The following is a 26,310-nucleotide window of genomic DNA, read 5'->3' as shown; positions in this document are numbered from 1 at the left end:
TGTCAATCTGTCTGTCAGACAGGCATCAGGATCAGACGCTCTAACCCTAGTTATCTTCCAGACACTCCAGGTGAAGAGGATACGCATCCTTTTAGCTTTTTTCCCCTTTTATTATTTTTTTTATGACAAGTTATGTGATAAATCTCAGGACGCTCTAGAGTGGTGTTTCCCAAAGAGAATTTATATAGCGCAGTAGCACGGAAAGATAAGGTTATGAACTGTCATTCACTGCAGTGTCAAAGGCTCATCAGCAATGCCCCTTGGAAAGGAGATGGTGTTGACATCTCACCGGTTAAAAGTTGACAGGCCTTATCAGCCAAGATCCAGACAGCTCTCAATTAAAAAGATTTTGTTTGAAAAATGTTGAACTAATTAGATAGGGTAAGGATGATGACTGTGAGCAGCTGGAACTAAAAGGAAATATCCCAACATGGTACAGTTCATTTTCAGCAGTTCACCTTCTGAAACAGGCTATATGGTTTGTATAGAACCAAACCAGTGTTGTGGGACATTTTATCTCTGTCACGTATCATCAAATGACTAGATTAGGTGTATTGGGAAATCTGTCCTATACGCTTATTGTTCTGGATTTACATCCTAAAATCTGGTTCAGCTATTTTTCTATATCAACATTGCTCCATGCAACCATGGGTGTTTATTCATTGCTGATATGAAAATCAATTAGCAGGCGTCCATTGAGATTGATTGTAAAAACATAGACAGGCAATATCCAATAATTGACGACCAAAAACAACAGTTAGTTTGTTTATCTCTTATCAGTCCTATGTCACAAGTGTCATGCATACAACTAAATCTATTCCTGAAGCAGCCAGACTGTTAATTTGTTCGGGGACATTTTCAGCCGATGATTTTGTGCTCTAGTGAGTATTTCTACGGCAGGACGGTGTATGTGGAATTGACTTGAAATTAAATACAGTTCACATAATCATGAGTGACACTATCCTTCATTACCATGTGCATTACCATGATTATAGTAATGAGGGATAAAGTCACAGTGTTACGGTGCGGTTCATTGGCGTTTTAATCATTTTTGGACAACAATGGTGCTCTATGGCACAAAGGAGTAAGCTATACAGGCTCTTAGATATACAAACAATATTTGTTATTGGATCAATCCAGTGGTGGTTTTGTTTTTTTCATGGGATTTTCTGACAAATAAGGAAAATATTGAATTTCAATAAACTTTAAGAGAGTTTCAAGTGTCTTCTAATTGCAGCTAAATCTTTGTAACATTTAAAAATAATGGAAACCAATGGCAGCCTGGAATGGAAACACAAATACATTTAAACGTTAAATGGTTGGCAGTGAAGTAAAGCATTTCGGATTTGTAGTAATTAGGATAAAAGGTGCAAAACCTTGATGTAGCTCTTTCATTTAAACAGTATGGAGGGAATAGGGTAAGAAGAAAATAATATTTGAGAAAAAAAGGAAGAAAAGTCTAGCAATTTGTAGACACAATACAACTCTAACATCAGGCAGAAGCCAGAAGGACAAGAAAACAGCAGACAGAAGAGCAAATAATGTGAGTAACAACAAGGGCGTCATTAAAGCAATTAAACTATGCCACAAAAAACATATGGTAGCGGTGATAGAAAAATTAATGTCATGGTTGTTTAATTAAGTGAAAAAAAAAATGTACGCCTTTCAGATTATGTTAAAATGTACTTGTAAGTGGGATATAACAAAGCGTCAGCCTCCAAGAAAAGACACAGCAAATTCAGAAACAACACAAATGCAGCTAACAGGGATTTAGTAAGACCAAATATCGTTATCAGCTTGACTTCTACTGCTTTACCTCAAATTAATGACTGTCTGAGACTCTTTTTGCCATTTTGTGTCTCTGGAGCAGAGACAGGGCTTCAGGCTGTAAGGTAGTAATAAGACCCCATCTCGAAAGCAGCGAGAAGAAAAATAAGAGGCTCCTCTTTTCTCTGTCATACTCTAGTTACCCCCCCTCTCTCTCTCTTTACCTTTCTTCCTCAACACTGATATTGACTTTTGGCTTTTTCTCTGACAAGTGCCCGTGACCAGATAGGCAGCCCAAGGGTGTTAAAACCCCACATCCTGCTTGTCAGTCGGGGCTGAAAGACGCACAAACAGCAAGTGACTTGTTTAATCCAGAAATCCCCTGCTGGCTGTATGACATGGCTGCAAGAGCAAAGAGGATATCAGGAGGATCTGCTCTGCCAGAACAGGGTGGTCTGCCTGGCTAAAAGGATGGTGGTTGTTAATTTTAGAACAGTGGCTAACTGTTTAAAAAACAACAAGAAGGATATCTGCATTGGCAACGAATAGAAAAAAACAACCTATTTAAACATAAATGGCTTTTCAGAGGCACTCTGAAAATGTGGTTTGTAATCAAAAACCACTAGAAGTCATAGATGTGTTATGGTTTTTCTTTGAAGTCTCATTCATGCAGCAGCCAGAAATCAATGCATGTGAAGAGTCTAAGAATGCCTCTATAATATCAGGTTTGGAAATATCTACTGTGAAATTCATTGTTTTCTTTGTAAACCTTCCCCTTAATGCTCAAGAGTGATGCAGGCTAAAAGATAGTGCCAACTATAATCAAGCAAATGTTATCCACACTTTATCTCTACGGAGTCAAATTTATAAATATATGTATTTTTTGCCAATAACATTTAGAATTTGTAGCAAGATAGTAATATACTAAGGTTCAGAGAGGGGTTTGTTTGGTGACGAGTTTGCTACTTTGACAGGCTGTAACACTCGCACTGGTGGTTGTCATGTGTGTCCTACTTCAGCGCAAGTTTCAAATTAAATCATAAATCTAACTTTCTAGAGTCAAAATACCAGGAAAGCTGGTTTCAAAGTATAAAGCCAAATTAGTAAATCCAAGGGGAACTATAAAAGCAGACTTCAAAACCTTTACTTGTTAAATAATTGGGCAGAACTTCTGGATTATTTTTTCTCAGTTTGCTTTGAAAGAAAAGGGTCATCTCTCTGTTTTGTGCTTTGATATTTCCCAAATCCAACAGAGTGGCACAGTGTATATTAAATAGGGCTTTTACACCTACAAGTGTTATGTTGCTCAAGGATTTGATCATATTAGCCAACAGGAAAAGTGGCGAAACAGTCATATTACCATAAAAATCTTTATTTGGCAATGAAAATATGACCAACCTTTTTAAGGTACTGTTTAATATCTCAAGTTAGACATATGGCACTTTTTACCTTGAGCTATATGCATGAAAAGATAATTGAAACCCCACATTTTAAGAGCTTTTGAGCACGTTCTACTGATCAGAACTTAAAATCAAACTTTTTAAATGTAACTTTCCTCTATTCACTGCCTTTCATACAGAACATGTCTCCTCTCATAGTTTTTCCTTAGCAAATTATCAATATAAAAGGAAGCTGATCCTATTGATTTCTCAACCTCACGCTGAGATGTATTCAGTAACCAGGAGGAATTGGACATGTTGAAATGAATGCGGTAACATTTGTGTTGAGTCACACCACCTTTCCAGATGTGACATCAGAACTGAAAGCAAAATAACTTCTATAAAGTTCAAAGAAGTGCAGAGAGGGACAGGCAGATGGCTTCACCGCAGAAAAAAAACCTGATATTTTCGGGTGACCTTTCTGTAACCTCCAGCTCGTTTCTCCCTCTCTACTGACTCTTTCGTCAGTTTCCTCCATTCAGGCAGAGGATGCAGCGAGCACTCTTTGCTCAGAGCTGCACTGCTGACGCTCTGAGCTCAGCTGCTGTGTTCATATGGGATGCAGCGGTAAAGGTCATTTTTAGAAGTTCAACATTAGTGATCGGAATTTCAAGTGAACCGTGTTGCTCACATTTTGTGGCTCTGCTCTCTGCAGGGAGTACAAAGCACTCCTCGGGTGATCTGACAGGCACGGCAATATGTCTCTGGATTAAAAGGATATGGAATTTAATGGTGCGAGTAACTGGTCCCCCTCAGTTTCAGTCTCATTTATACTAAGTGCTCCAGATTGTCAGATGCCTCATGTTAATCATGTAATACTTCCCTGGTCATGAATGTGTGTGAGTGCCAGTGTGGAAGCGCTTAACCTATGAGAAAGACTTTCATCAGTTAAATTTAAAATTAATCTTGTCATCAGGATGTGAGCGTAAAAGCGCCAGCTCAGAAGAGTGTGACTCACCATCTGTAATGCATTTTTACCTTTGTTGTGGAGTATGGCTCATTATACTTCTTTGGAACATGTGCAAAGCCAAACAAATCAAAGTCACGAAGCGTCAAGAAAAAAAAAAGGGGAGGAAGTGGGTTTGGTTTACCCGAGGGGGTGGCTTTGTTTTGTGGAAATAAATCCTGCTCCTGATTAGACAAGCTCTGCATGGGGTTCAGGCTGTGTGATGCCAGGCATTTCAACTGTTCATGAGAGGGGCATTATAATTGAAATGAAAAATGTAATTTATTCTTCTTCAATCTACTATGGATAGTATGTGGACTGTAAAAAAGCATACGAAATCTGCTTTGAATTTTCCATGTACAGAAGAACATTAAAATAAAAACCTTTGTACTATAGATGTTTGCCAAATATCTACCATTGTAAAAAAAAATGAATTTCCTCTAAATGTTTCAAATAAATATTTTTCTAGCCTTACTTGCATATAATGTATTTTATTAGAAATAAAAATCCGGTCTGTATGTTCAAAGAGAAGATTGGCATACAACTTTGGCAAGAAAGGATTTGTCTACTCCAGCCACTACTTGCTATGAAACGCAGAAACAGGATTAAGAATTATCCAATTTCTACTCTGTCCCCCAGCCTTTTACACTCCTTTACCTTAAAAGTGACCTAAATGTTAGACCTTTGCAAACTTTAGGAACATCTTTTAAAATACAAAGCAACTTAAAAACAGTACTTCCTTAGTACTGCAGAAAGAAAGAACAAACATGTGGGAAGTCAAGTGGGTAGAGAGACTGGGCTCTTCAACAGAACAACTTGTTTTTATGGTAGCAAGGCCTCACTCAGCTGAAATGTCCTGGAGCATGACACTGAGTCTGACCTCTGACCTTTCACAAGCTGGGATCAATACATTATCACACATCATATTATTAAATTGATTTCAAAACAAGCCAGGGGATACTGGTAGTTTGTATGTGCATACATTATTTTAAGCCCTTTTTATTTGGTTGATCAACTCAAAATCCAGTCATCCAATATGAACACTAAATCAAGTACTGACAAAGTTAAAAGTTTCTTATATAGGGAAGCTGGAAAGCTGAAAAAAAACAAAAACCTGACAATTGCTTGCTTAAGTTAATATGTCTACATCTAGCCAGAGGATCTAGCCACATGCAAGATCTGTGAAACCGTGTAGAACCTCAGGAGATTAGAACTGTATTGCTTTCCTTGAAATATTTAGCTTTATGCAACTAACATGCATGACAAACTACACGTATTAATTCACATATACTGCTACAAGTCGGTTCTAGCTTTTTAATTCCTTAGCAGGGGAAGAACAAAATGTTACAATTAAGGTTTTCTTGTGTGCATGTATTTGTGTGTGTGTGCATACCCCAATGTGGCTCTCCTGTGTCTTCAGTGTCAATCTGTAAGTGTGTGAGTCATCCCACTATTAGGCTGTCTCTGAAGCACAACACGCAGCCATAATCTGCTGGACACCGCGTTGTAATGGCTTTCGGTGAGACAGCTAATAAGTTACACACCAGATTGCAAACTGTAATAAGCCCGACTGAGTCACTTTTCTGGGCCACATCATTATTTTATCAACCCGCTGACTGTGACCCCAGGGTGGGCTGCAGAATTGATGGGACAGGGTTCGGGACATGATGTAAGTCAAAAGAAACCTGCAGAAGTCACAAAGCTGGAAAATTGACTTAATATAGTTCAAATATTGGGTTATGTGCTAATGTAAGGTTCTTATGCATTGTTTAATCATCCTTTAATTGAAGTTGAGTAACCTCACTGGTGATTAGCATTGGATTCTTAGCTCTGAAAACACAATAAATCAATCTGTTGATTTACTCCATGAACACAGAGTGTCACTTTTTCATCCGGTAATCGTTTGTCACATTTGATATCTTGCCGGTTTATTTCCCCTTGCAATGAATGACCAGGTAAACCCCTTGAGGTTTTATGTTGGTGTAAACTGCAGGTCCAACTGAGAACAGCTGCCATTAATATTCTCATTCAGGAGCAAGGGCAAGACATTGATCCAGAGCTTTCCCTGTGCTCGGATGTGTGTCTGCTATGTGTATGTGTGTGCCTGAGTTGAGAGGTAAAGGGGTTGTTGGCTCTCAAAAAAGCGGAAGGCTTAGAATTACAAGCAGTTTTTCGCAGATAGCACACTGTTGAATGGCCTTAATTGTGTTGCTGGATGTTAGCCACATATCTGGTTCCAGGTGGAGAGAAAATCCAACAAACCCAGAAAGAGAGGTAAGGCAAGAAGTGGGTGTGGGGGCAAGCTGGAGTGTTTTCAGCACCATGGAGAGCTCCGGCGCAATATGCGCTGTATCGCGGCAGCGTGCACGGCGACCAATCCTCATTTCCCACTCCGCTGGCCGTCACGGAGGCTTTGCTGCTGCTGTGCCAGCTCTCTGGTGACACTGATAGGATTTTCCCATGAGAGAGCGCTGAACCAGCTCATTAAACACAATCAGCCAAGAAAATCTCGTCTTGTTTAGGAATTTATTTACATTCTTGAGAGTTTCTGTGGAGTAGATGAGGGACTGTATTCTTTATAACATACTGGTTGTTAAAAGATAAAGTCTTGCCAACCAACAGAGGCAGGAGGACCGGGTGAGGAGGGGGTTGTTGGGACCCCGATTTCATGCCAGAGAGCCCGGCGAGGGATGTGCGTGTCTCACTATGTTATCATCTCAGCCCCTCTGCTGCTTGAGCAACCCTGGCACATCCGGGCAGAGGACTCCTACTGAAGCCATTCCTCAAATACTATCCTGTTGTTTCCGAGCAAGTATAGACTCTGCACGGCTTTATGAGGCTACCAAAAGCTGGCATCTGGTCATATTGAATGAGTAATCACATCCCGTGTTGCGCCACACAATAGGCGACATACCAGGCAGTGTAGTTAAACACTGTCTCAGACTGTCATTGACATCGCCCTGCGCTATGAGGCTGCACCTCACACATATTTCTGCCCGTAAATTCTGGAGCTCGCTCTCTACTATTGATGCATTTCTCCTCAGCTACTCACAAACTAATTGAAAATTAAAGCCCATCACTGCCATTCTCTTTACAGTTTCCATTCACTCACACTCCCAATGCAAATAGTGACGGATACGGCGTTAAGCACACAGAACAACCAAACTTATAAAAGACATTAAAACGTCTTTAAGGATCGTGGATCCCCTATCCCGCATTAGTCAATACATATTGCACCTTACCTGTCGTATTCCAAAGCAAGAGGGCAGAAAGGAAAGGAAATTTGTGCGAATATGCCACAGATTTTCCTCGCAGCGACGAGACCAAACTGCGCACTTTTACTTCCACTCCTCTCTCGGCAGGGTTTAAAGGCTTCAGGTTAATTACGGGCTGGTGTATCAGAAACAGATGTGTTTGAAGCGACGGGTAGCGAGTCCCAACTCTCAGCAGTGGCTTGCCATCATTCAGCTCCTCCGGCTGCTTTTCCTCTCAGCGCTGCTCTCCTGTTCTGCCCTATTTCAACTCCCCTCACTCCGCTCTGCTCCTGACGTCAGCTGCTGCGCGCCAAATGCGGTGAGGCTGGATCTGCGGATTCATCACACTGGAAAGCGACACTTGTATGTGCATGCATGCGCGTTTCTGTGTGTAAGTATGTATGTGTGTAAGCACCACAGAATAGCAGAGAAGATTATTTGCAGATGTTTTACTTTTTTCTGTTTCTTAATTTCAGGGTCGGTTACCTATTTGAATTCAGGATTGTTCTGAAATGTGGATTTGAGAACATATTTTGGTTGGGGTAGAATTATGCATGAAATGTAGTTGAGTTGAGGTTTAAGTTAAGATAATAAATGATGTCAGTGCCGGTGCATGTATAATGTAATAAGAAACTAAATTATAGGGAAGTAGTCATTTGTAAATGCAGTTTGTTACTATAATGAAATCAAGTCAATCATATTGCAGTGAACTGCTGAATAAAATACTCTGTTAATGATTGATGTGAACAAAGATTATTTGTCACATTTAGCAGTTATAACATGGTTTTTATTTGGGAACTAAGATGTAAGACTCTATTTATTATTTACTGTTGATTGTTCACACTGTCAAATTTACATTTGTTATGTATGAAACAAAACCAAAGCTAAAGACAGAAATGGAGGAAAGAATCACAGAGTGGTGACATGTTATGGTTGTCAAATGTTGCCAATATGCATATTTTATTAGTTTTTCAAAGATTGTTTTCCGCTCAGATCCTGTAGAACTTGTTTATGCAATGACTGTCGGCTGTATGACAAACACTAGGAAGCATCACTAATCAAAAAGGCAGCGATGATGTTCACAGAGGAATTAGACATGCAGAGGACCGGCAGGTGTGTCCGAAACACTTTCACAGATGAGCAAGTTTACAGCGGATTACCTGTTTATATTTAGTTTCAAATATTTAAAAGTCTCTCTCTCTCTCGCTCTCTCTCTCTGATAACTGCACATGGTACAATTAGGCCTACATACTGTATCCCTGAAAGATGGTGGCGTCCCCATCAAAATTGCATGCGTCAGTAAAATATTTATGCTCGATGTAACATGTCAAGAAAGTGAAAAAGAGAGAGAGAATAAAGGGGAGGAAGTCAATAGTAAAGTAAGGAAGTGTTTAGACATGCATTTGCAATTCTTGATTCCTTCAAATGCTTTAGGATTAGACAGAAAAAGTAAAGAGTGGAAAAGAAAGAAAGACACTCACCAACTCGGACATTTATTAAATAATACAGATAATATCCATCCATCCATCCATCCATCCATCTTCTCCCGTTTTTCCGTCAGGGTCGCGGAGGTAACAGCTCCAGCAGAGAGCCCCAAACTTTCCTTTCCCTGGCCACATCAACCAGCTCTGACTGGGGGATTCCAAGGTGCTCCCAGGCCAGCGAAGAGATATAATCCCTCCACCTGGTCCTAGATCTACCCTTCGGTCTCTTCCCAGCTGGACGTGCCTGGAACACCTCCCTAGGGAGGCGCCCAGGTGGCATCCTCACTAGGTGCCCGAACCACCTCAACTGGCTCCTTTCAACGCGAAGGAGCAGCGGTTCTACTCCGAGTCCCTCCCGGATGACTGAACTTCTCACCTTATCCCTAAGGGAGATGCCAGCCACCCTGCGGAGAAATCCCATTTTGGCCGCTTGTATCCGCGATCTCGTTCTTTCGGTCATGACCCATCTTTCATGACCATAGGTGAGGGTAGGAACGAAGATGGCCCGGTAGACAGAGAGCTTTGCCTTCTGGCTCAGCTCTCTTTTCGTCACAACGGTGCGGTAAAGCGACTGCAGTACCGCTCCCGCTGCTCCCATTCTCCGGCCCATCTCACGCTCCATTGTTCCCTCACTCGAGAACAAGACACCGTGATACTTGAACTCCTTCACTTGGGGTAAGGCTTCATTCCCTACCTGGAGTGGACAGTCCCTCGGTTTCCTGCTGAGAACCATGGCCTCAGATTTGGAGGTGCTGATCCTCATCCCAGCCGCTTCACACTCGGCCGCGAACCGATCCAGTGAGCGCTGAAGGTCACAGACCGATGAAGCCATTAGGACCACATCATCTGCAAAAAGCAGTGGTGCAATCCTTAGCCCACCTGAACTGCAGACCCCCTCCCCCACGACTACAGATAATATATGCATGTAAAACAGCACAAGCTGCATCAAGAGGTTTTGTCTGATGAGATGAGGAATGGCCTCGTACAGCTTGCCACAATTTGTAGTTAGAAAACTGTCTCTTAAATGTGATTAACGGTCATGAATTATTGATATGAGCCACTACGGTTACACAGGCTCTTCTTTGTCTTTTAATAAAAGAACACATCTATTTACTTTAATAAAAGTATGTTTCTCTTGATTGGCCAAAAGGACAAATATTAAGGGATTTAGTTGAAAGAGGAGTGATTTCAATGGGTAGGGGGTTGAAGTGAAGAGATGTAGATTTTTGAGGGTATAGTCAAGTACGGTTTGACACTTTTGCAGGGCTCAAAATGTAGAGGGTTCAAACATTTCTAGAACTTAATCTGTTTTGTGAATGAGGTGCAATTGCTGTTTTTACACTATTAAAGCACACACAGTTTAATGGAAGTGGAATAAAGGGATTAACTCAAGATAATAAACATGTGTTGCCAAACATGTTCAAAACTTCATACATAAACATAAAATGTTACAGGGTTGGATATAAAATATCTTAACATATTCTGTCCAAGATCGCATGAGGTTTACACAAAGCACATACTTGCGAAAATACAGACATTTTGCTATGAAGAAAAAAGTGCATGTTGCTGTATTCGTATTATTGTCATACACTTCTCAAAACTCAAAAAAATATTTTGTCCAAAAAAAGACATGCATGTCTACACAGTATTTTTATACAAATTTCCACCAACAACAGGATCCTTCTTTAAAAACAAGATAATTGTACTACCTCTGGGGCCTGCTTTTTTTGTGGAATATCTGCAATGTTTTTGCAGAAATTTCCACTCAAACGTGTTTCAGAGCAGATGTGCCATTTGTGGACCTCTGAGGATGATCATGAGCATCGTTCTGCAGAAGCATACACATTTAGAATTGCCACAACTATTCAGAGGTCTTTATTGTTTGCAACATCAGCAACAGTCAGAATCGACGGAACCTGAAAAAAGTCATAAAATGCATCTTTCTTCGCATATTTTCCTTGTGAGAGCAACGCTTTATCAACACAATCACTCAGCTCACACCACTGCATTTCCCCAAGATGCAGTAAAGCAGCAAACATCCTGAGTAATCTCAATATTCTGAAAATATGGTTTGTTGCTATATCATTGTGATGTAGAGTACTACAGTGGATACAGCACAGTTGTCTGAAAGGTTTTTCCTCATTCTTGAAGTCTGCTTTCCCGATGAGCACATATACTTACATCTTAAAGGTTAACCAAACACCGATTTACCATCTATTAACACATTTTTAACAAGAACGATGCTCACACACACACACTCATGGCCCTGGCAGTGGATATTTTCTGGTTCAAGTTATTGACAAACGCATATCAGATCTATTCATAAAACCAACAGCTCTCTTGTCAATGCAGAGACAAATTCAGACCGCTGTAGGCGTACCCTGAGTGGCAAATCAATCACGCCTAAATGGTGCAAATATGAATCGACCCTCGAGGGGCTCATATAGACGACATCCCGTGCATGGCATTACAAGAGGAACATCAAGCGCATTTCACCCACAGCTACACCCACGGCTGAACAAACTGAGTCTCAGACTAGCATGTCTGGATTGAGCAGCCGCAGAAGTCATTATCTCTGCCATCATTTGCTCAGGAGTGTTTGTACTTGCAGTCATACTTCAGGAACATAATATCCTCTCCTCTCAACCTTAAAGGCACTCAGGCATGTGTCAGCACTAAAAGGTCTTTCTCACGTAGCTGCTCCCCCAGAGACAGAAACACCATGCAGGAGATAGAGCCATAACTCTTCTTTATGTCCTTTTTACTCCAGCTCACCACTGCAAGTACCGGTGTGATTCACACGTCTGCATCACGTACAGTAGAAGGGACACACATGCTCAATCTATTCTAAACTCCTTTTTAAATGATGTGTGGGTTCATTGTTCAAAAACTTGTTCATGTAATGGCAAATGTTTTTTAGACAATATACAAGAAACAACTCATCGCATTAATATTGGACATAAAAGGTAAAGGTATGGTAAGGTTAAGCCAATTAAAACATCATTGCTATCCCTTTGCTGTTGTAATTATCTATTAGTGGCATTAAAAAGCCACTAAAAAATCTGATTAAAAGGACATAAAATCATTCAAATTAATTTTCTTTTAAATTATTTTTAGTGACCATGACACATTGAACAGATCTCTCAAAAAACAGTCTAGCCACATTTTATCTTGTTTTTCTTTGCTCTTTTTTTTAGCTGTAAGCGTTTTATCACAGCAATAAATGTCATGTAAATGTATCACTATTAGTATAATGTTTAATAGCCCATCATATAACTTAACCAGAACTGCACACAAACAACACTTACTCATCGCAGCAGCAGTATAAGCATAGGTTTAGTGCTGGATTGTAGGAGAATGAATGTGTCTCTTTTGTTTTCTTCTTTCTTGTTGAATCACAAGCTTTCCGACAAAAAAGGCAAGGAAGAGAAAGTTTACTTTAGGTAGAGCGCAATAAAAAAGATCAGCTCTGTAGCAATCAAAATATACATTTGCTAACCTTGAATGCTTTGAATATTTCTGCCATTCTTAAAAAGGCATGGATCCTATTAGTCGGTCATTGAGAAGGTCAGCAAAAGTGGGGTGAAAGGTCAATATAGTTCAGCTTCTACTAAACTACACTTCTGCACAGGCTACATTGATTTAAAAAAAATCAATAGTACGTGCTGCTATGGCTCATGATGCATCTTCATGAGAAAGCACAGGAACCCCTTCTTTAAGAAAAAGTGTTGCACATTTTCTAACCTTAAATATATTTCTTACTGTCACACAAACAAGCAGCTGCAAAACTTCTTTAACAATGCTATATGACAATGAATGCCACAAATGTACTGACAAACTATTCTCTGTGCATACAAATTGGGGATTAATTTTCACAAAAACACAACTAAACAGTTACTTCCATTCCACTAGCAGTCAAAGAAAGCTGTACTGTATGAGCTGCAGTGCTGTTGTTTATTGAAACGACCTGCCACTAGAGAGAGAAGGGAGGGCTGTGCAGACAAAATGTTGAGCTAGCTTCTCTTTGCAGCCTCCAGCCATGAGGCTTCTCATGGACATATGAGGGCTTTTGATTTGTTATGTGGCCTCTTTCTGTACCTCTTTCACTCTGCACACAGCAGCTCACAGACAGAAATACATGCATGCACCCTCATACGCAGAAACACGCTCAGGTACTTGCCCAGAACTACATTTATCACACACACACACACACACACACACACACACACACACACACACACACACACACACACACACACACACACACACACACACACACACACACACACACACACACACACACACACACACACACACACACAGACACACAGACACACAGACACACACACACACACACACACACACACACACTATATAATAGTCTTTGTTTCCTCCTTCTGCCCGGCTCCAATTTGATGGCAGTGCGGCCGCCAGGTTCCCCAGATGACCATTGAGATAGAGCTAACAGATGAAAGCAGCAGTAAGACGCTGGCGGTAATGGTGCTACAGCTCCGGCTTACAGCCCATATTTCTTTCTGATGGCTCTGCTGCCCTGCCTCTCTCTGACACCTGCAGGAGTGAGCTGCTCTGATGAGTTGTTGGCACTACAGAGGCAGGGATGCAGGAAACGGGAGTTTGTATCAAACATGCACACACATACTTACAATAAAAAGATTAAGCTTGCAGTAACAAGTTAAAGCACTTTCAGTTAGTCTGTGAAGCATGAGGAACTGTGCATGTACTGCGGACTTTGGCGGGGAGCAAACAAGGATAAATACATGTTTAGAAAACTCAAAAATAACCTGATGCTACTGGTAGGCTGAAAGCAAATTGGGAAAAAAAGGTTGGTTTTCTGTTATGTTCCTAATGGGACTGGACAAAGAAATAGATGTTGACGTGCAAATGAGAAATCTCTCTAGGTGCTGTAGAACGTGTGTCAATCTGCAGGCAAGGAAAGAATAGTAGGACATAGGGCTGTCACTTTTTGAAAAAATCACAATCGATTTTTTTAGGCTTAGGCCTACATTTTCATTGAATCGATTGTATAATTGATTTATACAATCGATTATTCAATATTCAAAATAAAGGCCAACACACTGCCATTACGACTAACGTAAAGAGGGCGCAAGAGACGTACAGGTCAGCACTTCTGATTATTTATTGCGTGAGGTTCGTGTATAACAAACAGGAGCATTCTCGAAAAACAATAAGCAGTATGGACTGCCACAACATCAATGACGAAAAACATTACTGCAGGCTTCTAGCTGTGTTACCATTATACATATGAAACAAATTTCGCATACGCAGGCGATTGTTAAATAGTTTGAAAATAAAACTTAAAATTCACTTGAGGACTAGCCAACATAAAAATAGGTTGAAATATTTCACTTAGCCAACACGCAGGATCGCTACATTCCCCACAACAGACAGTGGACCAGAACATACTGAGTCTGCATATGCCCCCTCATAGTTGTAGTGCTGCTGTGATATGGGAACTCACGATCGCACAGTTTGCATACCACTTTGTCCTTCTCCATAGTTTTGCCTTCAGCCCAAAATCCGAAGCGCTACCATGTCGAACTCCTCGTGTGATTACGGGTTATCACTCGTCTCTCATGTCGCTCAGGTTGATCGCCGTTGCCCTCCATTTTTTGGCGAAACACTAAGCCGCGGCAGCCGATTGATACTATCAGGCTGTTTCCGGTGCGTACAATTGGTGGGAATTTACTTTTTAGCCCTCGCAATGCCTACTGCACTTTCGGAATTATTTTGTTTTCTGCTTGTTTGTGAGTTATGTTAATAATAATCATAATGAAATAAAATATTTTTTGTTTGTTAAAAAAATAAGTTATTTGGTAAAAATTGATTCCCTCTTTTCGTTTTCGAAACGTGTGTTGGTCGGTCCAATCGATTGTACAATCGATTCTCGAACGTAAAGTGACAGCCCTAGTAGGAGATACTGTAACAGAGAGTCTATGGAGCTGATCGACCGTTTATTTTAACACAAACCACAAACTTTGGTCAACCCCTAACAAAGCCATATACAGTATGTGCTTAAACCTAATTAACCCTAACCATATTATTGCTGGATTAGAAGAGTGTATACTCTTTTTTTATTTTTAGGCAAAATGCAGCTCCTGGTGAGAGGTGAACTTTGATTGTTAGGTATTGTTAAGGTACAGCCTTTCAACCCACCCCATGAAGAAAGCAGCCTGAAATGCTCCAGCTGGTGACGGGCTGACTCTCAGAGTGATGTGAGCATGCAAGCCTGAATCTGCACCTCAAACAAATGTATGCCTCACACAGACAGCTGTGCAGTAACGCATCTCAAACACAGTCCCTATGAGGTGAGTTATGATCTTTCTGTCACTGTGCGTCATATTGTGTCACTTTTGTTTCCCGTCGTTTCTATTTCTTAACAAATAGTTTAGGTATTTTATTTTCAGTTTGTAAATGGCCATCTCAACCTTGTTACTTTGCTGTATAACAAAAAATAAATGGCCTATGTGCCCACTTTCCAGCAGAGAAAAACGATGTGAACTGAATTCACGTATATGTACTGAAAAGCTTCGTTAGCTATTGCATTTTTTTTAGGCATTTAATTTATTTGATTTTGTCCTGTGAGGAGAGAAAGAGCACAAAGTGTGTGTATGTCATTTTATCTTTGCACTTGTGACGCCATATGATCTTCACAGGTCAGACTCAAAGAGATAAGGTTTAAGGCCTATCTCAGGATTATGCCCTCTGTTGTGCATCAGTATACCCATAAACATCATCATCACAACATTTAACAGCATTCAGTTCTGAGGCAAAGAGAGAGTAATCCTGCTTTCACAGCAATGTAAGCAAATTGAGTCCCGCACATTATCCTCTTTGGGCATTTTGATGTGTACAGCCCCATTAACCCAGAAATGCTGTAAACCCTCACATGTAATTTTAGCTCTTTTTTTTCTGTCCAAAGCCAGCACCCAAAAAGATAAAACAGAAGTTATCAAGGAGTGTCAGATTTTAAAGAAATCCCAGGCGGACTCTATGTTTGCATTAATGATGTTTGGTTCTCAATCATAGTCAAAGTCTATGGACAGTGTCTCCCTGATGTCCTTTTTTAAATGATGCTTGTCATTATCTGCCCGGAGAATTTATCATTGTTTTTGTTGTTTGATGCAGATAAATACAAAGAAATGCACTGAAGGAATGCACTAATGTTGTGTTGCTCTTGTGTAGCACACCTGCATTTTATTCTATTTTCTGCTCATTCAGTGCTATTTTTGGATCTTGTACTAGAATATGATTACGGAAACCTGTGATTCATATACACACATTTGTTAGTGAGAAAGCAATAATAGTATTGTAAGAAGTTACGAGCTAAAGGAATAAAAAGGATTCCCCAGTGAAATATATTTTCAAAACAGGGTCAGTTTTAAGATTATTAGCCCCGATAGTGTCTGTCTGCATTCCGGTCATTTTAGCTGCGTAATTCCCAGAAAGGGACAATCTGCCAGAGGGGATTTGGCACATAAAAAGTTAGATCATAATCTCAGTCAGCAAGGGCAGAGGCTTAAAATACAACAAAACATACATACACAACTTAACCTAGCCAAACCTCACGCTAGCAGTATGAGGTTACAATTATTATAATTTATTTTTTTCCTGATTAGTTTGTCATATCAGAAAATGATGCTTTGTATCTTTATAAAAGGGTATGACCCAAAAATGTATTATGAAAATTGATTTGGAGGACTATGATTGAAGTACAATGTTATTTGTATCCTTGTTTTAAACTGTGGAGACTGAAATGGAACATAAGGAAATGACAGTATGAAAATATCTGGTTGTAGTTTGAGTCATTGGGTGAAGAAAAACGTGCTGCATCCTACTGAAAATCTATGTTTTTCAAACGGTAAGTGTTAACGATTATAAATAACCGTTGAAAATATTTGATTCCTGTTTTCTTTAATGCATGTTGGATTCAATAAAGTTTAAAGAAAGATGTGTGCTTACCTGCTTGATTTCAGAACGCTCTTTTTACTTTCAGCTGTAAGCAGTTTTCACTTTAATTTAAAAGAGCACTTCGTATTTAACATTGTAACTGTTGAACCAAACATCACAGGATGAAAACATTTCTGGCGAGGCTCTCTGTCAGTCAGTGGCTTCTTTGGGTTTTTTTCAGAAAAAAATAATCAGTCCCATCATAACCTATAAATAATCGGCAGACTTTTCCGACTGAGCTACAATTATTTTACCCGTCAAATGGGCTTCATTCGTTATGGCAGCATGTAGGCAGAGCAAGCAGAGAGGCCGTAGTGACCTTAAAATAACAGATCTGCAGATTGAACCAAGGGTTGTGCCTTTCAAAATTAAGAAGACAGTAGAACAAATGTAATGAGACTGATGAGTAATGCAGTAGGAGAGTTATGAATGAGTACATGGTCAATCCCTGCCACAGGCTCCAACAAAAAGGAGAAAGAGTTGACACTAGCACAAGGATTAACATTAAGAAAGGCAGAGAGCAGGGCCCAGTAGACTCATAAAGATCAAAACAAATCAAGTTAATGAAAACCCCCTAGACTTTGCAAACGTTAACACATTACTTTTTCCTTTAGAAGGCAACACATATTGCTGATTCATCTAAAGTAGCAGGTTGCAGCAACAACTGTGTTTTTTATGGACGTGAAACAAAAAAGTGACTGAAATATTTTCTTAAGTATTCAACTGTTGGAGGAGTGGATGCATATCTAGATGTCTTGCCCTTGCATAAAGACGATAAATAATGATTAATTGAGGAAAATGTATAGAAAAGTAAAACTATATTGGTATATACTGCTATAACTACCTTTTCAGAGCAGCCCTTCATGCATCCAATACAACCACAATGTTTTAAACAAATTAAATGCGCAATTTGATTATATGCAAATTAGTGTATGATTTCATCTGTTGACTTTTAGCAGCTTTAGGAGCTAGTACTGCCAACCATCTTACTTTATAAAGACTTGGCAGCTCAGGACACACTGCATTTTGTTTACAGCAGCTTTGAGGCCATAAATCAAATTTCCATTTTCCTGGGAGATCACACAAAAGTTCGTCATCAGTGAAAGCGAGGCTCATAAGGAACCAATCTAAATGCATATGATTATATAGCCATAACATCATACAACATGTACTACACACTAATAGGTTGAAGCTAAACATGTCAAAGGACGATCTATGATCCAAGATAGAGGTTCTGGTGATATGAACGGTGTGATTTTATGTGTGAATAACAGTGCTCTGTGTTTTTCCTAATAGGCAGACTAAACTCTGGTGCTTAATACTGTACAATCGGCTCTTAAGAGAGTGGATGTTCCTTCACTACAAACTGAGACTCTTAAATTCCCTCCATGTTCCATCAGCAAAGGTAGCAGTTCTATTTTAAAAGTTCTTTGTAATTTATATGCAAATAATCCTTTTAACTGCAGTCACATAAAATAGTATTTATGTTTCCCCCTCAGATAGCAGAGAAACCTGAACAATTCAACCGATAGGAGCAAGAGATCAGGAAAAGCTGCAAGGAGGGATTATATTTTACTGGTGGTCCTGTCATTACGTTTAACCGACGGCCAGCAGAGGGCTTCAGTCACTCCCTTGGTCTATAATTTATTGTGGTGGCACACTCAAATACCATCAATGTTAATATGTGCTTTTTGAAACAGGGCTCCATCATCTAATAAGTGCATCAAACAGATGCAGAGTAAAAAAGTTTGGCCTTTTCTGGTTTGCATATATTTCCAAAGGCCATCCAGCAGTTTACAGTCACTTATTTTTCATTTCAAAATAAAGATGACAGCTGTCTCTTGTTTCTTGACAACACAAATACACAGAGCAAAAGATTATTGTCAAGCTAACAGTTGTTGAATTTAAAAGTATCTGCTGAATAAAGATCAGTTATTGCCAGCAAATCTAAATGTTTCTAAATTAGCCAGTTAGCTCATGAGCTAGGGATCTTAAGAAAAAAGTGAGCTTAATAGCAACCAAGTGTTGTTGTACTTTCATGTTGTGTGCAAGTGCTTTTCCATTATAACATAAAGAAACATCCGGTTTGTTCTGTTTGTGATTAGGACAGGCAGAAGCACAAACAATCTTGACTATAACATTAAAGGTATAATACATGCTGTTATCTGGAATATCTTCTCCTGGTAAACAAGTCCGATGTCATCATCCCCGTCAGTCTCTGAGATTTTGGTTGCACAGTGTTGTCTGTTCTTTGTCTATTTCAGGAACAAAGACAGATCTCCATGTAAGAAGCAGAAGAGCATATGCCATAGAAAGAGAAAGCGAGCAAAAACAGAAAAACCGAGTATGTGCATATGTATATCATGCTTTTTTGTCTCCCCCCAATTGACATGTACTTGTTGGTGTTTCTCTTCTCGTCTTGAATTTTTGAACAAGGTTGTGTGTTAGTCACAGCTCTGCCATCCTCGGCCTTCAGCACTTTCTCAATGTCTGTCCCGTCTCATCTATCACGCTGCTCGTCGGGATACATTCTGAACAATCACGAAAAAGCACCCTACACCCTGAAACCCTGTTTATGATTTCGCTCTGACTCCTGATAAGCAAAAATTTAAGAATTCACTTAATTTTAGAAATGTTCCCGAAGGATAATTGAGCAGTTAAAGAGTCGCTCACATTAATTTTATGTTGACACGTTCAGTCCCTGCAGCCATCAGTAAATCTAACCTCACATATCCATCAGCAGCAGGCATCCTGTCAAAGGCGTCCTTGAGCTTCTGAGCCTCTGAATAAATGTGAAAAAACTAAAGATTCCCTCAAAATATAGAAAGCTCACAGAAGTATAACACCATCTTTTTTTAAATCCATTTAAAAGTCATCTGCCCCAAAAAAAGGAAATCCATTCTTTAATCGCTTTTCCCTCCACTTCATTTATATCCCTCCCTCTCTCCATTAATGAACCACATTTAATAGGTTAATTTAATAAAGCATCAGCACTTTCACTTATATTGAAACGCTCTGTCTATTACAAGGAAAGAGCAGGTGTGCAGCCAATGTATTATTCACTGCGCTGTAAAATGAAGAATTTAATCAAATAGCAGTGATTGGCCGTTCTCTATAATTGACCCCTTCCTCCCTCCTAGGGTCGGCAGACCCTCCGGCACTTTGAAAAATGGATAACACCTTTCTCACAATGCTGAATATATAAACTGTTTAAATATTACTTTTAATATAGGAACAACAATTAAAAGAATGGAAAATATATAAAAGTCCAGTTAAAGTTGAATTTGTTAGTGTCTACATGTTTATTTTTGCTTTACATATGTATTTAGAAAAGCTTTACTTGTTCTATATACATATATGTTCTATGCATATGTTCTACGCTCCGTATTATGCCCAGTAATTCTGCTTAGCAGCATTACGGAGCACATTTACACATTTGAATTGCGTTCTCTATTCTTGTTTTCCGGTTCACTTTCTGTTGTAGTCCTCGATTAGGCTTCAAGGAAGCTTTCTCCCAAATCACAGTTGCCTCAGTGCGTTATAAATTAAAAGTAAATAAACAAAGCCAAACTACTTGGTCAGATTTTTTTTTTTTTAAAAGGTCATGGTTTTGCTTAAAATTGTTGTGTTTGTCCTTTAAGTTATGTTACTAAATTCTAAGTTGACCTGATTTACACAGGACAATTGCACTGTTCTTAATAAGATGACGTTTTTTGACAACCAACAACCATCTCCTTCTTACTACACGGACAATAAGAAACATATCTGTAAAAAACACACTTTATCCAGTCCAAATATGTTGCCCTCAAAACATACTGGAATTGCAGTTTAGTTGTAAAAAAAAAACAAAAAACATAATAATTAGAAGTTAAGGCTGTGTTTTACTTTCCAGAACTTTTTTTTTGTTTGTTTGTTGATGAAAATAGGTAAAAACCCAAAAGAGTTCAAATTATATCTCTGCAAACATGCCTTCTGATAAACCCTACTCGCTACCATAGAAAACTCTTCCTCTACTGTTCATCAAAGCAGAAACACACTGTGTGTGTATTCACAGTGAAGACACACATGAGAAGCCATCTATTGCGTCATGACTCCCTATAGCATTGAAAGTGCACAACCCCATCAATAGTTAGAGGGGTGAGTGTGTGGGGGCTAGTGGGGGTGAAGCTTTAAAACACACAGTAAGCAGTGCCAGTACCATAGCTACATGTCTCTCTTCTTCTCTTTATCTGGGGCGTAAAGATGAGCAGAGGGCAACAAAGGAAAGGCTCTTTAAATCTAATATGGGCTTTATTGGAGATTGGACAGAGGCCTGTGTGAGAGGGTTTTCTCCCACCTGTCTTCTCTTGAACTCACTGCTTTGTTATAGGTGTATACTATGTGCTGCGGAATGCTGTGTGCTGTGCCATACAAAAGATACAGGCTTGAGAGTGCCACAAAATGCAAGCACTGTGGAAGAAAATTGTCTTTTGTAACTAGGACTGAAATTCGAGCACATTTTGTGGAGGCAGTGATAAAAGTATGTGTTATTACTCTCACATTGTCCTCAAAAAGACCAGGAAGGAAAATGCAAGTGAACATTTCTTTTAGAGAAAGAAAAGGGGCCGTATTTTCAACGGTAGGAAACAGAAAGCTCATCACTGAAATAAGAGAGAATTTAGTAACTATAATACATATTTTTCACTATTAAGGCTGAATTGGGATCACAGTGTTGGTCTTTCTAAAAGGTATGATAACCTTGTGAAGCTTTGCATTTTTCCAAAAAACGTTGACAAATGGAGATGCAATATGTTGACTGGAGAGCAGGGAATTCATTAAAATGCTCTTTAGACACATTTTCTGAAAGTTTAAAACTATATCTCTAATACAAATGTCTCTTTAGGACTGTCATGAATCATGATTGCTTTATACAAAATTATATGACCGCAATCAATGTCACTTTATTGATGGATACCCTGAGTGAAAGAGGAAACTCATCTCCAAAAGGCAATAACATTAAAACTAAGCCATTAAGTTGTGATAAATGATAAGACAGCGAAGAACCCTGGGATATGCGTTCACGTGCCAGCTCTCCTGCCTTATTTGCAGAGTAAAGCAGCCAGCTGGCTATCTCTATGCTGCCCTAAACCTGTGTCAGCTGCAGAATCGATATAAATCTCTGCGGACACTCTTTGAGGTAATAGTAACCAGTGACAAGCGCAAACAGGTGATTCATTAAGAATGAGAGACTGATCCACCGAGAGATGTTTTTTTAGCTGGCAGTAAACATTGACTCAAAAGGGACGAGGGAACAGAAGATAACAAAACCACCGTTGATGACCTCAGGAGGGGAAAAAGAGGAGGGATGGCTGGATAGAAAGGGGGCAAGGTGTGAGAGAGAAGACATCAAAGCTGAGGAACGTGAGAAAAGAGGGTAGCAGGCTAGGGGGAGAGAAAAATATGTCATCTTTCCTCGAATAGTTAAAGGAGAGGACTGGAAGAAAGGGTAAAGAGAGTGCAGACCTGGACATTGAGAGGACAGCTTTTTTTATTGCTTTTCTACTGGACGGAATGGAGATAGTAAGTCACAGTTAGGAGGCAAGAGATATCATACCAAATAAATCAAGCAAAAAACAATACAATAAAATGTCAAATTAAAAAGAACTATTTCTAAAAATGTATATAACATACAGTAAGTGAGCATTCTCTGCCTGGAATCATTTTGAGCATTAGTATGAATTTGAATATTTGACAGTATCACTAGGAGAACCTAAAAATATGAATGTAAAAGCTAAAGCTGAAGGGCACGATATAAAAACGTTGAAAACATTGATCACACAATAATCGCTGCTGTGCTCCCATTTATTTTGGCCCATTCGTCAATGATTTGCATATTGGCAACTATAATACCTTTAGTAGTGCTTTTTTGCCATGTACCCTAATATGTACAAGTAACCAACACATGATTATTTAAAAAATAAAGATTTTCTAGCAAGATCTGAACTTTTATTTATTACACTCTACAGATAGAATACAGTTTATACACTGTCATTTGCCCACACAGTCCTGGTTCAAATTAATGTAATTGTCAATAAGGTTAAAAAAAGTGGTAATAAATAGAGAAGAAAACTGATTCCATTCCAGTCAAGAAAAGGTTTTAAAATATTACTGTAGCAAGAAAATTGAAAGGCATGATAGACTTTCAAATAGAATAATCCAAAAGCCAATGGAGATATAACTTAACGAGAAGATATATGACTTTAAGACAGGTTTACTGAATTTATGAGACTTCAAAGTCACATTAAAATGTGCCTCTGCCGTGAGCACTGAAATCTGATTTTGCTTTCCCTCGGCCGTCATGCACATTATGTCCTAATAATAATAAACATCTCGCCTCGCTTGTTCTCTTTCTACCAGTGGCCTGCTTATCTAGGCTGCATGCTGCCTGTTTGAACTGTGCGAGCTGTTAGATCCACAAAAAACCTCCATACTTACATCCCTCCTATATGATTATTTGTCACACTTTGCCGTACACCTTGTTGTTTCATCGGTTGAATGCATCATCTGCCTACTTCAGAGAGCGTTTAGATGTAAACTGTGTGCTGGGTGGAATTTATGCATTTTATCACTTTGTAATTATAATCCATCATCTATGCAATTTCAAAATAAACTGTAACCTGTGACCCCCCTCTTGGTCAGGTTCCATCAAAGGTGTCATCTATCTGCTTTGACCAGCCACACAGAAACATAAAAGCACAAGCATTGAAAGACACAGTAACAATGGCAAGAGCCATGACACATTCAACACTACCTTTTTTTTTGTAGATTAAATTAAACAAACATACATTATCGTTCTAAAATTGCAGGGTAGGTCCTCACTGGGGACGATGGAGTCATTGATGAGAGCCCACAATGCCAAAAGATAAATGTTTCATGCATTGAAGCATTTCAGTAACAAAGGAGAGTTTCACAAAAAATGTGGCACTATTTTGAAATGTAAAACTTGAAAGAGAAAATGTACAATAGGTTCACGCAATTGATGTTCTTATTTCTAAAAAATATCATTCAAGTTGTCTATTGAGAAGGCTAAAGACCTGTCAGGGAATCTGTGGTGTCGGTACAAACAATGCTGAAGCTATTAAAGGGAGAGGAGTAAGTGTGGGTCTCTGGTCTGAGATAGTGAGTGCATATATGGGAGCATAAATCAATTTTCAGAGGAATTTTAGCCACCAGTGTGAGACTGTATCTACAATTGGAAAACAGAAAATGAACAGTTTCTTCTTTCAGGCTACCAGGACTGTAACATTGATTTCTGATGAAACTGACAATCCATTATCCATGAGTTAAGGGAGAAACTAAAGGTAAAGATTAAGACAGAGGAGCGATAGAGGCAAGTAAAGCTGGGAAAATAAGAGATGCAATATTGTGTATGAAGACGCAGAGTTAAAAATAACAGCAGCACACAGGAGCCAAATTCATGTAGGAAATAATATAAATATAGAAGTAATTGAACATTGCGATGAGTGATTTTTCTAGCATCTACAGTACACATGTTTCCACAGATGACTACCTTCTACTGCAAAAAGATGGAATTACAGGCAGAGATGTCCACCGCTTGGCTCTGAAATCACCCGGCCCTCCATGCAGCGGAGTATTTCAGATGCTAGAAGCTGTTTGTGGGAATCACTGTAGCATGGGATGACCTTGGGATGGGAGGTATCGCATCATTTCCTCTACACCAATGAGATGAGATGCTGCCCACCTAAGCTCAGCTGGTGTCCTTAAGCACTCCCTTCTCTACCATGACAAACTCCCCCAAACACTTGATATTTGGTGGTCCAAAGTGACCTTACATCCCGTTTGGCAGCACAATATCATTGTGGTACCAAGCGCAATCAGTTGGTCCTTTTAGGCTCCAGCTGCTACGATAAAAACTCCCCCACCTGAATATTTATGGGCTGGTGGTTATAGAACTTCCTGCTGAAAGTTCACAGGGGTCAATACAAAGTGACCTCCATACAAGTAACATCAAACAAGCGACATTGAGTGTGTTTTATTAAAATAGGCTTTTCATCTATGTAGATATATAGTGGAATGGCAGTGGAAGACATAATATACATTTCACCCTTTTGGTGTGTGGTTTTATCAAACGAGGAAACCATGGCCAAGTGATTATCAGAGAACATATATGCTGTAACAGACACAATACATTCATCTTTGAAGACTTAAAGCAATTTGGAAGTGCTTTAAACTTGGATTTGCTCTTATCCAGCAAGGGGCGACGCCTCGAATTACAAAAATAAGTCTCAATTGCTAGTTTCTGGTCTTTTTAATTTCATTAAATGTTATTTCCTGATGCTTTTATCCAAAGTGACTTACATATGCTTCAATCTGTAGATATACGCAAATTTGGCATTCAGTATCTTAACCAACGACCCTTTGAGACTTTGAATGCAGGGAGTTGGAACCTTGATTGGCCGATCGGCACCTTAACCCCCCGAACCACAGCTGTCCAGCACAGGCTGATCTTCATTCAGTAAATAATGCTAGCCATAAAAGTGTTTCTGAGCGTTTGATTGTACTTTGCTCTACCCTCTGATGTCACTCCTTGTCAATATCATTCCCATTCAAAGCTTGAGAGCCCAGGAATTTCAGACATACAAATAACAAAAACTGCAACAGACAGAATGCCAAACATTCAGCTTTGAAACTATAGTCCACAAACAAATGAGGGACGTCAGTTAACTACACCAATTTCTTATATACAGTCAATGGTTGGCCCCTTTTGAAGAGTGTGCGCAAAGTAAGTAAAGTTTTAAAATATTTTGTTTCCACAGACTAAAAGCAGGGAAACTTGACAATACTCATCTTGGGCTCTTAGATTGAGTTGTATAGGAAGGCTGGTTGTTGGTTTGCATCATTCAAGCAAACATTACATCACATTACATTCATGTATTATTAGGTTCAGTACAAGACATCCTCCTTTCAATCTCTCTGCATTCAGTATCTGAATTCATATGTGAGCTGGGTGTTTTCAAAGAGAAAGTAACTGTCAACATTACATCACAACAACAAAACCGTTTTTGAACAGTTGATGCTTTCATCATGACCTTGAGACTTTCAGCTGAGGATGATCGGTAAGGAAAAACACAGACTCAATCCTGCAAACCCAAACTTGCCTACATTTGAGGATGGAAATGTATTTCTGACCTATAGAAGCAGCACATGTTGTATATTTTGTTTTATGTAAATGTTTCTAGCATTTGCATCATTGCTAACTACTTTAAGACAGGGTTAAATGTAGGACAGTTATTTTGCTATTCAAGTGAAAATATGTATTCTATGAGATACCATCATTATCAACAATAGCTCAGCAGGAAAGGTTTAATAGTAGATAATAAATAGAGCAACCCACCAAACACATGCCTAACATAGCCATCTAAACAAAATGA

General features: G+C 39.3%; 1 protein-coding gene across 2 annotated transcripts in view; it reads right to left on the bottom strand.

Annotated features, from left to right (window-relative positions):
• Positions 1–26,310, bottom strand: part of fstl4 (follistatin-like 4) — a 310,914-nt gene that overhangs the window by 172,436 nt on the left and 112,168 nt on the right. Inside the window, exon 1 of one of the 2 annotated variants that reach the window (XM_063894296.1) lies at positions 7,395–7,669. The exons of the other annotated variant lie outside the window; for it this stretch is intronic. The gene's annotated coding sequence lies outside the window, so the exon portion shown is untranslated. Of the gene's footprint in view, positions 1–7,394; positions 7,670–26,310 lie in introns of those variants that run through there. 2 annotated transcript variants of the gene reach the window in all.

This window comes from Eleginops maclovinus, chromosome 11 (genome assembly GCF_036324505.1).
Source record: "Eleginops maclovinus isolate JMC-PN-2008 ecotype Puerto Natales chromosome 11, JC_Emac_rtc_rv5, whole genome shotgun sequence".
In the NCBI taxonomy this organism is placed as follows: domain Eukaryota; kingdom Metazoa; phylum Chordata; class Actinopteri; order Perciformes; family Eleginopidae; genus Eleginops; species Eleginops maclovinus.
The sequence above is the reverse complement of the archived record's forward strand: the minus strand, read 5'-3'. Positions and strand labels throughout refer to the sequence as shown.